Genomic DNA, 14,525 nt, shown 5'->3' with positions numbered 1-14,525 from the left:
AACATTACCCAGAAACATACCTATTTTAAATAAGTGTACACACTTTTGACCTTAAAAAAATAACAGATTTTAGCAAAACAATGTGTTCTGAGAAACTACCTTGAAGACTTAAAGATAAAATTGTGGTCAGAAAAATAAGAGAAACCTAAGCACTATTACAGATCAAGCTTTATCTTCATTTCCTGTTTATTTAGGAAACATGAGGTTTCTTGGTTTTGGTTTCTAGACATTCCAAAGAATGAATTTGTGACTGACATAGAACTTCAAGAACGCTTACTCCCTGAGGTTAGGTTTCTAGTCCTAGACTCTACCTAGACCTACAAAACTCACCTGCTAAAAAGCAAGATGCTTCAAGGGTCCCTTCTCAGGGAAACTGTAGTCAGTCCTCCCTTTATAATGTGGTGTCAGCCACTGTTGATTGTGCTAACTCTCTTGTAGGTCTCTCCTCTACTCTTCTATGAGGTCTTTTTCTCCTAGTTCTGTGTCTAATCATCTTCATCAGTACTGTAAATTAGACCTTCTTCCTGGAGCCCCTTAAATACTAACTATGGCCCTCTTCTCATAGCACAAAAAAAACTTCATAAATATACCATGATATTTTACTCCCATCTCTGCAGATGACTTTTTTTTGCCTGCCAGGAATACCCTTTGCCATCTCAATATGGCTTCAATGAAGAATTTCCTACCACCATTCTATGGCAGTTAGCTGCTCTTCCCCTGCATGGTAAATATTAACTATAATATATCATAAAATTAAGTATATGTTTAAGTATCTGCTTCCCTCTCCACATTGTGAGCTCTTCCAGGACAAGTTACCTCTTATCCATTGTTCTATCACACTGCCCAGTGACCTGACACACTGCCCCTTTCTGGGAAGCCAAGGGTCTGCCCAGCCCTAAGGGTGGTGGCTAATGCTTAAGGTGCTTTATACATCTGAATCCATCCCACCTTCCACAGCTGCCTGGTCCAGGAATGTTCCTTGGTCCAATGACCTTCTATACTGAACGGTATTGTATGCCTGAGTCAGCTCTCTCTCTCAGAGTTTGAAAGTAAAACACACAAATAGTGTCACTGCAGGAAGAGTGGCACTTAACACGGAAACAGAGCAAGGTAATAAGTAGAAACACTGAGACAGAAATAAGGGAGAAGAGAGAGAAATTAGAAGAAAGACAGGGATGGAGAAGCAACAAAAGTCAACCTAACAGTTGTACACAGGTCCCTTGATAAGCTGTTAGATGACGACAGCCACTTTTATACCACCCCTGGATAATGAATGACTAGTTCTCCAGGGGCCAAGTGTACATGCTGCAATGGAGGAAACTTCTTGGTGGATACTTTAATTTGGAATGAAATAAATTTTAACCCATCTCTGTTCCCTGCAACCTCAAAGAGTCTGACTAAAACACTAGTTCTGCACAATGCCTGGCACACAGGGAACATTTCATAAACACTCAAAAATAGAATCCTGGCCGGGCGCGGTGGCTCATGCCTGTAATCCCAGCACTTTGAGAGGCCAAGGCAGGCAGATCAACAGAGGCTGGGGGTTCGAGACCAGCCTGACCAACATGGAGAAACCCCATCTCTACTAAGAATACAAAATTAGCCGGGCATAGTGGCACATGCCTGTAATCCCAGCTACTTGGGAGGTTGAGGCAGGAGAATCGCTTGAACCCAGGAGGCTGAGGTTGCGATGAGCCGAGATCGCGCCATTGCACTCCAGCCTAGGCAACAAGAGCAAAATTCCATGTCCAAAAATATAAACAAACAAAAAGAATCCTACCAGTCTATTGTAATTTTTAAGTTATTTATTAAATGACTCATCTTTAGGAAGGAAATATTATGTTTGTCAACAACTAGTGATATGGAGAAATAACTGCCAGAGTGTCATCACAGAAAAATTATATTACATGCCAGACAATGGATTAGGTGCTTTACATGTATGAATTTACTGCACCCTTCCAGCAACCCTGTGAAGTCTTTTCCATCAGAGGCTTGGGGAGGCTGGGTTATGCCCAGGGTAACACAGTTTATAAGTGAGTGGCAGGGCCACATTCAAACCCCCACAGGTTTGATTCAAGAGCTGTGCTCTTTGCTGCTGTGAGTGTTCACTGCCCAATCTGAGTTTGTTTTTACAAGAAGTCAGCACCTGTGCTGATACCTATTTGATAATAATACAAACAAGTTTTGTAAGTTTTTACAACAGTGACTATTTGATTAATTATAATAATTAAAGCATATTAATTCTCTTCATTATTAGAGCATTTCACTGCAATAGAGGCAACTAAGACTGTAATGATCGTAGAAAACCTTTCTGGAAATTAATGAGATTTAACCTTAGGTATAAATTAAGATTTCCGTATCTTGATTCTCTTGTTGTCCAAGGAACTTCAAGGAACCCTAGAAAATACATTATTTGGGACAGGCACAATTCAGAGCTAACTAATTAAGGTCCACCTGTGAAGCCTTCCTAGCAGAAGAAATTCACACACTACCAAACTCATAAGCCATATTTGAGGAAGAGGGGAGCAAGGGAGGGACGACCTTCCAAAACAATCCTAGTCCTTTGTGGGACACTTAAAGTGTAAGGTTCCAGGTAAAGGGCAAGAGCAGGAATGACTTAAGTGAGGATAGGGAGAGCATAATGAAACAGAAAGGCTGACAATTCCTTCCCATGGATAGGGCTAACAGCCACATGGGTTACTCAGTCAATTCTCTTGAGACGCGGCTCTTACTACTCCATTTTACAGGTGAGACAAAGGATACGGGAGGTTCAGTTACATGTTCAAGGTGATAAAGTCTATATGTAAAAAAACACTATGACTTACACTCAGATGAGAGTGACTTCACAGTCTGTGTCTTCTAAGAACAAAAGGAAAATGAATATTTACAAGTACTTTTAATCTGTTGACCTAGATCTGAGGCATTTGCAAACAAAACCAAAACCAAAACCAAACCATCTTTATCTCAATACTAGGACAGTTCTATTTTCCAGTAAGATAGTTTCTCCAGAGACATACTGTCTCTGCCAACTGTTGGTCTATTCCTTCTAAGCAAGGAGGATTAAACCATTGGAAGGGCAAATCTTCCATCTTTATATGATACAACATTTATAACATAGGTAGGTTTACATAAGAAGTAACAATGTATAAAAATGGCTCACATTCTGAAAATTAGTTCCCACAAGATTTTATTCCAGATTTTATTCAGTAAAGTTTGACCCTGAGAACTAAAGACGGCACAACTGCTATTTATTTATAACAAGAAACAGGCACTACTACTTTTATCCCCCCATAGGGTAAATATCCTCTCTTTAGTACAACAAAGGATTGTTTCTTTTTTTTTTTTTTTTTTTTAAAGACAGAGAGGGTTTGGCTCTGACGCCCAGGCTGGAGTGCAGTGGCGCAATCTTGGCTCACTGCAACCTTCACTTCCCAACTCAAGCAATCCTCCAGCGTCAGCCTCCCGAGTAGCTGGGGACCACAGGCACAAGCCACCATGCGTGGCTCATTTTTTTATACTTTTTGTACAGATAGGGTTTCTCCATGTTGTCCGGGCTGGTCTTGAACTCCTGAGCTCAAAGCAATCTGCCTGCCCTGGCCTCCCAAAGTGCTAGAATTACAGGCATGAGCCACTGCACCCAGCTGAAATCAGTTTTATAGTATGTTGAATCTGTATCAGAAAACTTTATTAGTGGAAAAACTATTTTAAGTATTGTGTGCAAACCTTCCTATTTAGGCCTTTGAGAGATATGGGCATAGAATTCACCCTCAAAAAGCTCATGTTCTGATTAACCACATCAACAGTTAAGTAATATGGAAGTCAAGTAACAAATACAATAACACAACTAATTATAAACAATACATATAAGCAGTTTAATACCACCTTAGTGATTCTGATTGACTCATATTTATAACATATTCCACATGGTCATGCACAACAAATCCATGTACCCTAAATCATGGATTAGTTTCCATCAAAACACCACTCCATTTGAGTTTTAAAATTAAAAGTATTCTCCAGCACAATTACAGGATTTTGAAAACTAGAACACAGTATAGAAACATAAAATATATATAAATTAACCAAAATTAAAATAAGACAATGTATTAATAGATAATCATACTATAAACACACAATCACTGGCTGAACTAGACAAGGAAAGGGTAAATTCTTTGAGGGCAGGGCCTTTTCCTTGTCCTGCAGCTAGGAACAAAGCACCCAGAACAACAGATGTCATGGCCTTGATAAACACTCCCTGATTCAGAGTCAGAGTCAGAGTAGCTGATTATCACTTCTAATCAACAAAGATCTAAGAAGTAACACCATGCAGATGTTACACCATCATTCATAATGGACAAACATAGCCCTTAACAACTTCTACCATAAATTAGTGCCTCCAGGGACATGTAAGTAACTTCAAAGAGAAAAGGTAAAGAACTTCAATGAGAAAAGGAAGAATATTCGAAAGTTTTTATTACTTCCAAATTAGTAAATTTGTAACCATCGTCAGGCAACTAACTATAATAAGAGGGAATTTACAGAAGGCAGAGAGCTACTAGTCAGTATCAAATCATTCTTAAAAGTGGCAACTCTGTATGAATTTTTTTTTGCAGTCAATTACCTTTGACTTAGTCTATAAAGTACATGCCCAAATCTCCCTTTAAAGAAGAAAAGTGAATCAAAAGGAAAAATGTATATTAACTGTACAGTTCTCCTATACTAAATGTTCTTACATGCTCAAAATGTATGAATACATTTAAAGCAACTGATCCTCTATTGAATACTGAATAAACTTGAAGGGATTTCTAAGTAAATTATTACTGGTAACTCAAACTCAGTGTGCTATAAATTTCAGACACCACTGGAACATATAAAATAACGTCTGCATAAAATACTGACAACTGTAGACCAGGGCATTATTGTAAGCAGAGAATACATTATTAAGTGAAGGAAAAGATTCTCATTTGTCTTCTTGCATGAAGTACATTTTTTTAAAACTCTATTCAAGATTATTTTATGATTGAAAGGCATCTTTCTTGACCACAAATACTCATAGGAATATTCAAAATACGAATTTGAGACAATTCCCTTGCAGGAAAAGTGTTTTTTGTTGTTGTTGTTGAGACCCAGTGTCATTCTGTCACCCAGGCTGGAGTATAGTGGCAGCATCTCAGCTCACTGCAGCCTCCACCTCCCAGGTTCAAGCGATTCTGCTGCTTCAGCCTCCTTAGTAGCTGGGATTACAGACGCCCAACACAACGCCCAGCTAATTTTTGTATTTTTAGTAGAGATGGGGTTTCAACATGTTGGCCAGGCTGGTCTCAAACTCCTGACCTCAAGTGATCCCACTTCGGCCTCCCGAAGTACTGGGATTACAGGCATGAGCCACCATGCCTGACCAAGTCTTTTTTACTTTTCAACTAACATACAAACATTACGCATGTACTTCAACAGTCTCCAAAGTCATTGACATATTTAAGGTAAAACACTAAGGCTAAACTTTCAGGTGGCCATGTTTATATATGGATAAACATCATCAAACGAAAAGGGCTATATTCGTTGCAGCTGAAACCCAGATAAACACTAAGAAAAAGATAAAATGCAAAAAGGTTTTCTAAATCATCTCTTTACACCTGCCTAGTTCCAGAAAGAAAATAAGGCAGCAGTGTAAAAGCTTGGTTACAGTGTTTCTTTGGCACACTCATGTCTCTCAGAAATGTAGCTGGCAGATTCCATTAAAAACTACCACATTCGGGCCGGGCGCGCGGTGGCTCACGCTTGTAATCCCAGCACTTTGGGAGGCCGAGGCGGGCGGATCACGAGGTCAGGAGATCGAGACCACGGTGAAACCCCGTCTCTACTAAAAATACACACAAAAAAAATTAGCTGGGTGTGGTGGCAGGCGCCTGTAGTCCCAGCTACTCGGAGAGGCTGAGGCAGGAGAATGGCGTGAACCCGGGAGGCGGAGCTTGCAGTGAGCCGAGACTGCGCCACTGCACTCCAGCCTGGGCGACAGAGCAAGACTCTGTCTCAAAAAAAAAAAAAAACTACCACATTCGAGTTATTAATGTACCACAATAAATCAATCCAATACACATCACTAAGCACATCACTAACAGAATTGAGATGTTCTGTCCAAATTTGGAAAAAGAACAGTTCTTCCTTCTAAATGTGTTAATAGATGAACAGAAAAATCAACAAATGTATACAATAATGAAACCAAATATGTACACTTTGTTAAGCCATGGAACAATCATGAGCACTGACAGGTCAAGAAAACGTCAAACTGCAACAGAAGCCAAAACTTGCCAGGAGGAAATATAATTCAGACAAGTCAAACATACATCAGAATTCGGAGAGGGGGACGTGGAGAAATAGCCATGCAGAGACAATCAAGAATATGCAATGACTCTTAAAATTGGTAGGGATTTTAAATAAATCTAAAAGCGATAAGACAAATCAAGTTAGTAAGCAAGTTAACTTGGTAGCGAATAAAAATTCTAGAAGACTAGCAATTTGAGTTAGCGAATGAAAATCCTGGAAGACTATCAATTTGAGTCAGGTACAATTATTTTTTAAAGAGCAGGTGAGGAGAAAAAGCAGGAGGTGAAGGAAGACTTGTTTTTAAGCGAACACCCTTGGTGTATAGGCATAAAAGAAAACAAATTGGACTAGAATGAAGCCAGTATGTTGTTAGTTCTATTGTGACCTAAGACTCAAGTTCAATGAAATCTGCTGACATATCACAAATTATGAACTATAATGTGTGGGTAATATTTACATAGGCAAGTGAAAATTGTAAAAATGGTCAGACCTGAACAGAAATATGAGTTTGGTGATTCTGTATGATTCATCATCTTAGAAAACATATAAAAACGTTAGTGACAGAAAAACAACATTGTTCTGCTATTTAAGACAGACAAAACAAATGAATTGTAAAGTTACTGTCTGTCTTAGGAGTATTTACTACTTAGACTAATTATTGCTTTATAACTCTTCTATCACTCATCAGAGTAATCAGCTCTGTAACAGTACTTCTAAATACTAGGACTCTTTCACCCATCTTCCTGGGGGAAGAAACTCAGAACATCCACCAGGCTTAATGTAAACTATTTTCTGAGCACCCAGCAGAGGGAGTTTAAAATCAATACGGTCCCAATTCCCACTTGTTCCTTTCCAACAAAAACCCACAAAAGCTTGTATTCTTTTGATATTCTGTGCTAAAAATTCCACTGTTTATTCTTTCCTTTGTTGTGTCCTTAGTACTTGAGGAAAAACCTTTAGAAACCTTTGGGGAAAAATGAAACATTGTGAGTATCCTCTTCCCTAATTGTTGAACACAGATCAGTAAGTAAAGAAAGATGTTTTTAAAAACAAAACAAAAGTTTTTGGCTAAACGTGTATTTCCTTTTAAGAATCCCCCCTTGCTACTTGACAAATCTAGGGCTGGGAATGTCTACAAGACAACTGATGCATAAACCTAGCGAGATGTTACACTAGAGAAGTAGGTTGGAACTTCCTACACTACTATTGTGGAGGGAGGGGTATTCTCAGCAAGGCCATGCATCCTGGGCACTGGTACAAAATGCATGGCACAGTGAAATGAAAACCTCTGTTCCTTCACCATTTGGGTTTTCATTAAAAAGATCCCAAGTCAGTGTTAGATGAAGGCTGCAGTGCACGTTTTCTCCTATGTTTACTTGTTACCTTTGGGGAAATGTGGCAGTGCAGTTTGAGTATACTTCTAAGTGGTCAACTCAACAGGGGTAGTACATACTTACGAAAGTGGTCTGTTAGTATATGTAGGTTATGGCATAATACAACTTACTATAATTCTTAGCCCACTAACAAAATTTAAAGCTTCTGTATTTTAAGAAGAAGTTTTAGATATGTAATATTTTGAGTGAATACCTTCTATTTTTAAAAAGCCCTTAATTGTTTTTAATGCTCTGAGATTAATGGAGAAGAGGGGATAACCCCGAATTAGCATACAAAGCCCTCTTACAGTCTTTGCTAGGAGAAGGATTTCTTTCAAAATTCTACAGAACAGCTAGTACTATACTATTTCCTTCCAGCTGGTAGAAAGGCATGTTAACTGGGATGCTCAGAATGAGGAAGAATGACTTTCTGACAAATGCAGCTTTTCTTCTTTATGCTTTGAATGCTAGCAAACCACTCCGTTCAATGAGTGCTGGCACACCTACCACAGATAAGCACTGGCCAGGCAGCAAAGAAGAAAAATTAAAAAACGAAAGATAAAACAGGGTCTCTGTTCTTCCAATCGTTCTGTCTCGCAGAAGCAAGAAAACACAATGTCATCTCTGCTGTAACAAAAGTATTTAACATCCCATAAACAGTTGCGAAGGTGGAGTGATCTCCATCCTTAATTTTATCTAGGAGACTCCTGAAAAGATCCAGAGGAGGTGACGCCTGAATAATTTTAAAGAACAGAACTGGCAGACAGAGTTGGTGAAGGCCAAAAGATGTTCTAAACAGAAGACATAGCTTTGGTAAAATAATATCCTAGGCCGGGCGTGGTGGCTCACGCCTGTAATCCCAGCACTTTGGGAGGCCAAGGCGGGCGGATCACGAGGTCAGGAGATCGAGACCATCCTGGCTAACACGGTGAAGCCCCGTCTCTACTAAAAATACAAAAAAATAGCCAGGCATGGCAGCGGGCACCTGAAGTCCCAGCTACTCGGGAGGCTGAGGCTGGAGAATGGCATGAACCCAGGAGGCGGAGCTTGCAGTGAGCTGAGATCCCTCCAGCCTGGATGACAGAGCGAGACTCCGTCTCAAAAAAAAAAAAAAGTCCTGTAATACTAAACATCTAATGATTCTGCAGATCAAGGAACACTTGATAAAAATGAGTTAGTTGGCTTTATTTATCACAGGATAGCACAGAGCCTCTAATAAGACCTACATGTGTCATTAATCTCCAAGGGGAAAAAGAAGGTATGTAGCATTCCCCACATTCACTTGCCATGGAAATCCTTTTTTGCAGAGCATCTTTGATAGCGCAGTGTTCCCTGGAACTTACTCTAAGAAACCTGTACTGGCTCATCTCTACAGACCCTCTGGCTCCAGTAAGTCAATATTTCTAAGAAAATTGCAGAGAAAAAACTAACACCAGGAATCTTAATGTCTTAATACTTCTTAAGCTATCACAAAATTTAGCATGTCTGTAGTGCAATTAAGGCTCCAATAATTCAAAATGAATATGGGGAGAAAAGATTATTTAGACAGCCAGCGAGATGGGTAGTCTCGTTGTATGAACCCACCCTAAGAGAAGGGGGCATCAGAAAATCAAGCCTGGCCCAATCCAACCACTAGCAGAGGCCAGAGTCTGTCACAAAGATTTGCCCCTGGTCCAGTCCACTCATTCTCTGCCAAGCTCTTAGGTCTGGGGCGAAAGCAAAGAAGCCATGAGAAACAAAACAAAACAAAACCAAAAAACCTTGATAATTTATTCTCTCTAAAGGTCTCTATATGGTTACAAGTAAGTCCCAGAATACAAAATAAAATAAATGGGCCTGGGGAATGGTTCTCATTTCATTGCAAAGACCCTGGAGCTCTGCACAGTGGGAACATTGTGCATCTTCAGCACTGCTGGTGGTGTTACTGGCAGGACTGGTGGGTGAAGCAGGTCCGAGGGGGCGAGGCCAATGTGGCTGAAGGAGGTGATGGCAATGGCCAGAAAGCAGTGCTGACCAGAGACGGCTACTGGGTCACTGGCCAAATTCAGCACATGTAAGACCCACACTGGGGACTTCAGGAAGAACTGGTGGGTGGGGGGTGAAGAGACTGTTAAAGGTACTTATGGAGCAACAGCCACCCAAACGAATCAAATCTGGGTAGCTTCTATCAAAATGACCCCATTTTAACAAGCTGGGGTCACATGAGGAAATGTGTTGCATCTACAACAAAACCAGGAAGGACTTCTTAGTCAATAGAGATCATACCACCTGAAAGATATGTTCCTAGGATTGGATAGATAAGGTAAGAAGCCACACCACATACACCAGAAGTATGGCACAGTGATCAGGTGCATGAGCTCTGGAGCGAGACTGCCTGGGTTAAGATATAAGCTCTGACACTAGCTGTGCAATCTTGGTAGAAGTGCTTCTTTGTGCCTCAATTTCCTCACTATAAAATGGGGATAATAGTATCTACCATATAAAGTAGCGACCAGGATTAAATAAATTTATATATCTGTAAAGTACTTAGAAGAAAGTTAACTTCTTAGAGTTCCTCCCATTAATTTATTCTCCTATAAAAGGGGATAATAATAATAGCTAATACTTATGACCCACCTACTACCTGCCACACCCTGTTCTAAGTCTTTTACATATAGTTCATTCTTACCTCACTTTTTAAATGAACATGGATGAAATACTTGCAATGGCACCAAATGCATGGTAGCCCACAATAAACTGAATTACTACTATCACTACTACTACTATTAAAGCTAGCCTCTGCAGTGCCTCCTCTGTTCTAAGTACTACGCTAGGTATTGTCCATACAGTGGCTTTACATCTCACCAAAGCTACAAGGTAAGACTCCTCATCTTCATTGGGCAGATAAAGAAACCTGCAGAAAGATTAAGTAGTTTGATTAATTCTCCATAGTAAGTGACAATTCTGAGTTTCAAAACCAGCTCTCTACGACTTCAAAGTCCTGTCCTCCTCCTCCACTATGCTGTTATTATAACTTCTTTTAACAAGTTATTTGAAAAACAGATGACAGTAGCAAAATAAAACTTTTTTTCTGATTTCAGAAGGTAACAATGTTGACTAGCAACATCTAGAATATGAAGACTGCTGTACAAGGCTGCTTCTGCTGGTAGGGAGGGAGGAAAGAAGCTCTAGCCAGAAGACAAAGGAGGCTTCAATTGTTTCTTTAATATTAGTTCCTTTAAAAAATACACATCCAACTGCACTGCAGCAAGTACAATAAAATATTAACATTTATTAAATACAGGTGAAGGTTTTCTGGCTGTTTATCATACTATTATCTAATGTATTCCATCTGTACTTTTCTGTATGCTTGAAATATTTCCTTAAAAATAAACATGCACCACTGAACTACTACTCCATACTGTGGGAAGCTTCACGAAACTAAAGGAAAATGACAGGATTCAGGGGTCTGGAAATTCATAATCAAGTCCTGATTGTGCCATTAGCCATGACATGCTCTTAAGAAATTCACAACCTTTTTGAAACTTAAGAACCTATGAAATCAGATCAGACTACAAGATGATAGCTTAGGGTCATTCAGTGTGAACATACAATTCATTTGTCACCACTGCCACATCAATATTATTCCTGTCAGGCAGATAGACACCATCAGAAGATAGAAAGCTCAATAGGACCACAAATTCCTTTTAATTGTTAAATCTGGAGAGTACTTCCCAAAATTTTTTCGAGTAAAATATTCTTTGTCATTCTATAATCCAGTGGCTCTCCATGTTTTCAAATGTGAAAATCCTTTCTTAAGGTATCATCACCATCTACGTGGTACCTAAGTGGATCTGCAGACCCCTTGTACTAACTCAGGCAGTATATCAGTATGGGGGACATACTGTTATGAACTTTTAGACTCCTCCAATATTCACTATCATAGCAATTCAAACTTTATTACTAAGAGAGGCAGGTATTATGTATAAGATTACTCTATCAAAGCTCTCAGAAAGTTCAGACAACTGTCAGGCAGAACATTCGAGAAAGCAGAGAGCACAAAGATTTTAAGATTGTTTTACATGAAAAATATTAACCCCTCTAGTTTTGTTTTTTTTTTTTTAAATGAATAAGCCATACATTTCTCTTCCTTAAAAGGCTTAACAATTTTGACCTCAGATGATCCGCCTGCCTCGGCCTCCCAAAGGGCTGGGATTACAGGTGTGAAACACCGCGCCCAGCCAATATGGCAAAACCCTGTCTCTACTAAACAAACACAAATTAGCTGGGCATGGTGGTGCATGCCTGTAATCCCAGCTATTCGGGAGGCTGAGGCAGGAGAATCGCTTGAACTCGGGAAGCAGAGGTTACAGTGAGCTGAGAACGCGCCACCGCGCTCCAGCCTGGGTGACAGACAGAACGAGACTCCATCTTTAAAAAAAAAAAAAAAAAAAACCTTAACAATTTTGCATTTGCATATTTCAGTGCTACAAGTCAAAAAGATGCAAAGTAGTGGCCTGAAATGAGACATGAAACATGGCGACTCTCAGACCAAGTTTCAGTTCCAGTTGTTTTTACGTCCCAATGTGAACTCTATTAATAACTACTTCAGGCCAGAGCTCTCTGTAGCCACACAGCTGACTTTTCTCATAATCTGGAATAATGGTATCAGATATGCTTAATCTGGGTCAAGTTACAGAAGTTAGGGTTTTCTGTTTTTAAAAAGAAGAAAAGCTGGGATACAATATTAAAAGTCATCCTAGTTTTTTGAGTGCAAATCTGAAAACAGTTATTGCTAAAATATTTTTGCTTTTGTATTATTAAAAGTTTTGTATTATTAAATAATGTTTTCAGAGAATACTTGCTATTCAGCCAATTAATACTCATTATTTGGCTAGACACGGTGGCTCATGCCTGTAATCCCAGCACTTTAGGAGGCCGAGGCGGGTAGAACACCTCAAGTCTGGAGTTCAAGACCAGCCTGGCCAACATGGTGAAACCCTGCCTCTACTAAAAATACAAAAATTAGCCAGGTGTGGTGGCATGTGCCTGTAATCCCAGCTAGCTGGGAGGCTGAGGCAGGAGAATCGTTTGAACTTGGGAGGCGGAGGTTGCAGTGAGCCGAGATCAGGGCACTGTACTCTGGCCTGGGTGATAGAGCAAGACTCCATCTCAAAAAAACAAAAAACAAACAAAAATAAACAAACAAACAAACAAAACCCTTATTTAAGTAACATGAGTAGATGTCAATGGCAAGTTACACAATAAGAGAAACTTTGACTTTAAAACCAACTTTACCATAGGCCAATTGATGTAAACAAGTGGGAAAGTTCCTATGGCATATTTCTGGTCACAAAAACATCACCAAACTTCTAGAGACCCCAAACACTTCTAACACTAAACACTGAAAAAATGTGAGCTATAACATACATTTAAGAAACATTAATAACAAGATGATTATTTACCCACTTATTCCAGTTCAGGGTCACAGGCGGCCAGAGCCTGTCCCAACAATTCAGGGTGCCAGACTTGAACTAGCCCTGGGTAGGATGTCATCCCGTTGCAGGGTGTATTAACAAACACCCACATTCTCTCAGTCTGGGTCCTTGCAGACATGCCAATGAACCTAACGTGCACATCTTTGGGGTGTCAGGGGGAAACCGGAGTACTGAGAGAAAATCCACCCAGAGATGGGGGGAATATACAAACTCCATACAGACAGTAGCCTCTGCCAGAAGAGATTTTTTTCCTCATCAACTTTTTAGCAAAATTGTCCAAAATGTTCAACTAAATGACATTATTGAAGGATCTGCTGTACTTTAAACTGGAAAAATAAAAGGCAACTAACCATTGGTTAATAACATCTAGTGTTTAGGACACAAACTTGACATATTTGGCTTAGAAAGCATAAAATATTTTATATGGAATAAATGCTAATACCTGACACTATATATGTATTTTTTCACTTCAGGATCTTAATCTATCACCCCTCATGGATTATACAATTAATCTGTACACATAAGCAAGGATAAATCAATTTAGCATACAGTCCACCTCCTTTAAATACCACTCATTACTTGCATAATCCAATCGACAAGTGGAAAGAGCTGGAGATGGCTGATGTCTAGTAGTCAATTAAGCCACAACATCAAAAATGTCCCAATATACTAAAAATAATGACTGGGAAATTCTCAAATGATGTCCTTTAATTCTGATACTGGTGTGTTTGCTGCTGTTCATGTACTCAACCTTTCACTGACGAGATATTATTGTTAGGAACTACAAAAAGAGCACCATATGGATTACTCTGAAGTAGGCCTTTGGATTTGCAACTTGACCTCAGGAATCCCTCCACTGACCTATGGCCAAGTTGTGATCAAGCAATCTCTGTACTAATATTATTCCCTAGGAAAATGAAGTCTCCCCAGAAGATCTCGACCAATGTCATATGCTCTTCAATCCCCTTCAATTATTTTTTGGAATAGTTCATTTTCTCCCAGCCATTTGCTCCTAGCTCAAAACAAAACAAAAAACCTTCTGGGCCAGTGAGTACATTAACATGATGGTAAGGTTTTGAGACTTGCCAAGTGCTGAATCATGTTTATGCTTAGGTTTTGTTTCTACACCTGGTTTTGGGGGCATAAACTCCCTCTAAGAATCCTAGCTACCCTAGTCAATCCACTGGAAGATGGGATCACTGCCCAGCAAATGCCACCCACTAACGATTCAAAGTGAAACAAGACTCTTGGAATTGAATGGAAGAAAACAAAAGCTCTTCATTCAGTAGGTGGCACTCTTTCCTTAAAAATGTTAACTCAGGCAATCATTAATATCAAAGATGTCATCTGC

The 14,525-nt window shown here is 39.6% G+C and overlaps 1 protein-coding gene across 2 annotated transcripts in view; it reads right to left on the bottom strand.

Moving 5' to 3' along the window:
- Positions 1-14,525, bottom strand: part of MAP3K1 (mitogen-activated protein kinase kinase kinase 1) — an 81,180-nt gene that overhangs the window by 43,608 nt on the left and 23,047 nt on the right. The window contains exon 1 of one of the 2 annotated variants that reach the window (XM_058433854.1): positions 331-772. The exons of the other annotated variant lie outside the window; for it this stretch is intronic. The gene's annotated coding sequence lies outside the window, so the exon portion shown is untranslated. Of the gene's footprint in view, positions 1-330; positions 773-14,525 lie in introns of those variants that run through there. 2 annotated transcript variants of the gene reach the window in all.

Source organism: Hylobates moloch, unplaced genomic scaffold (genome assembly GCF_009828535.3).
Source record: "Hylobates moloch isolate HMO894 unplaced genomic scaffold, HMol_V3 SCAFFOLD_23, whole genome shotgun sequence".
Classification (NCBI taxonomy): Eukaryota; Metazoa; Chordata; class Mammalia; order Primates; family Hylobatidae; genus Hylobates; species Hylobates moloch.
Note: the sequence above shows the minus strand (reverse complement) of the source record. Positions and strands in the feature narration are given on the sequence as shown.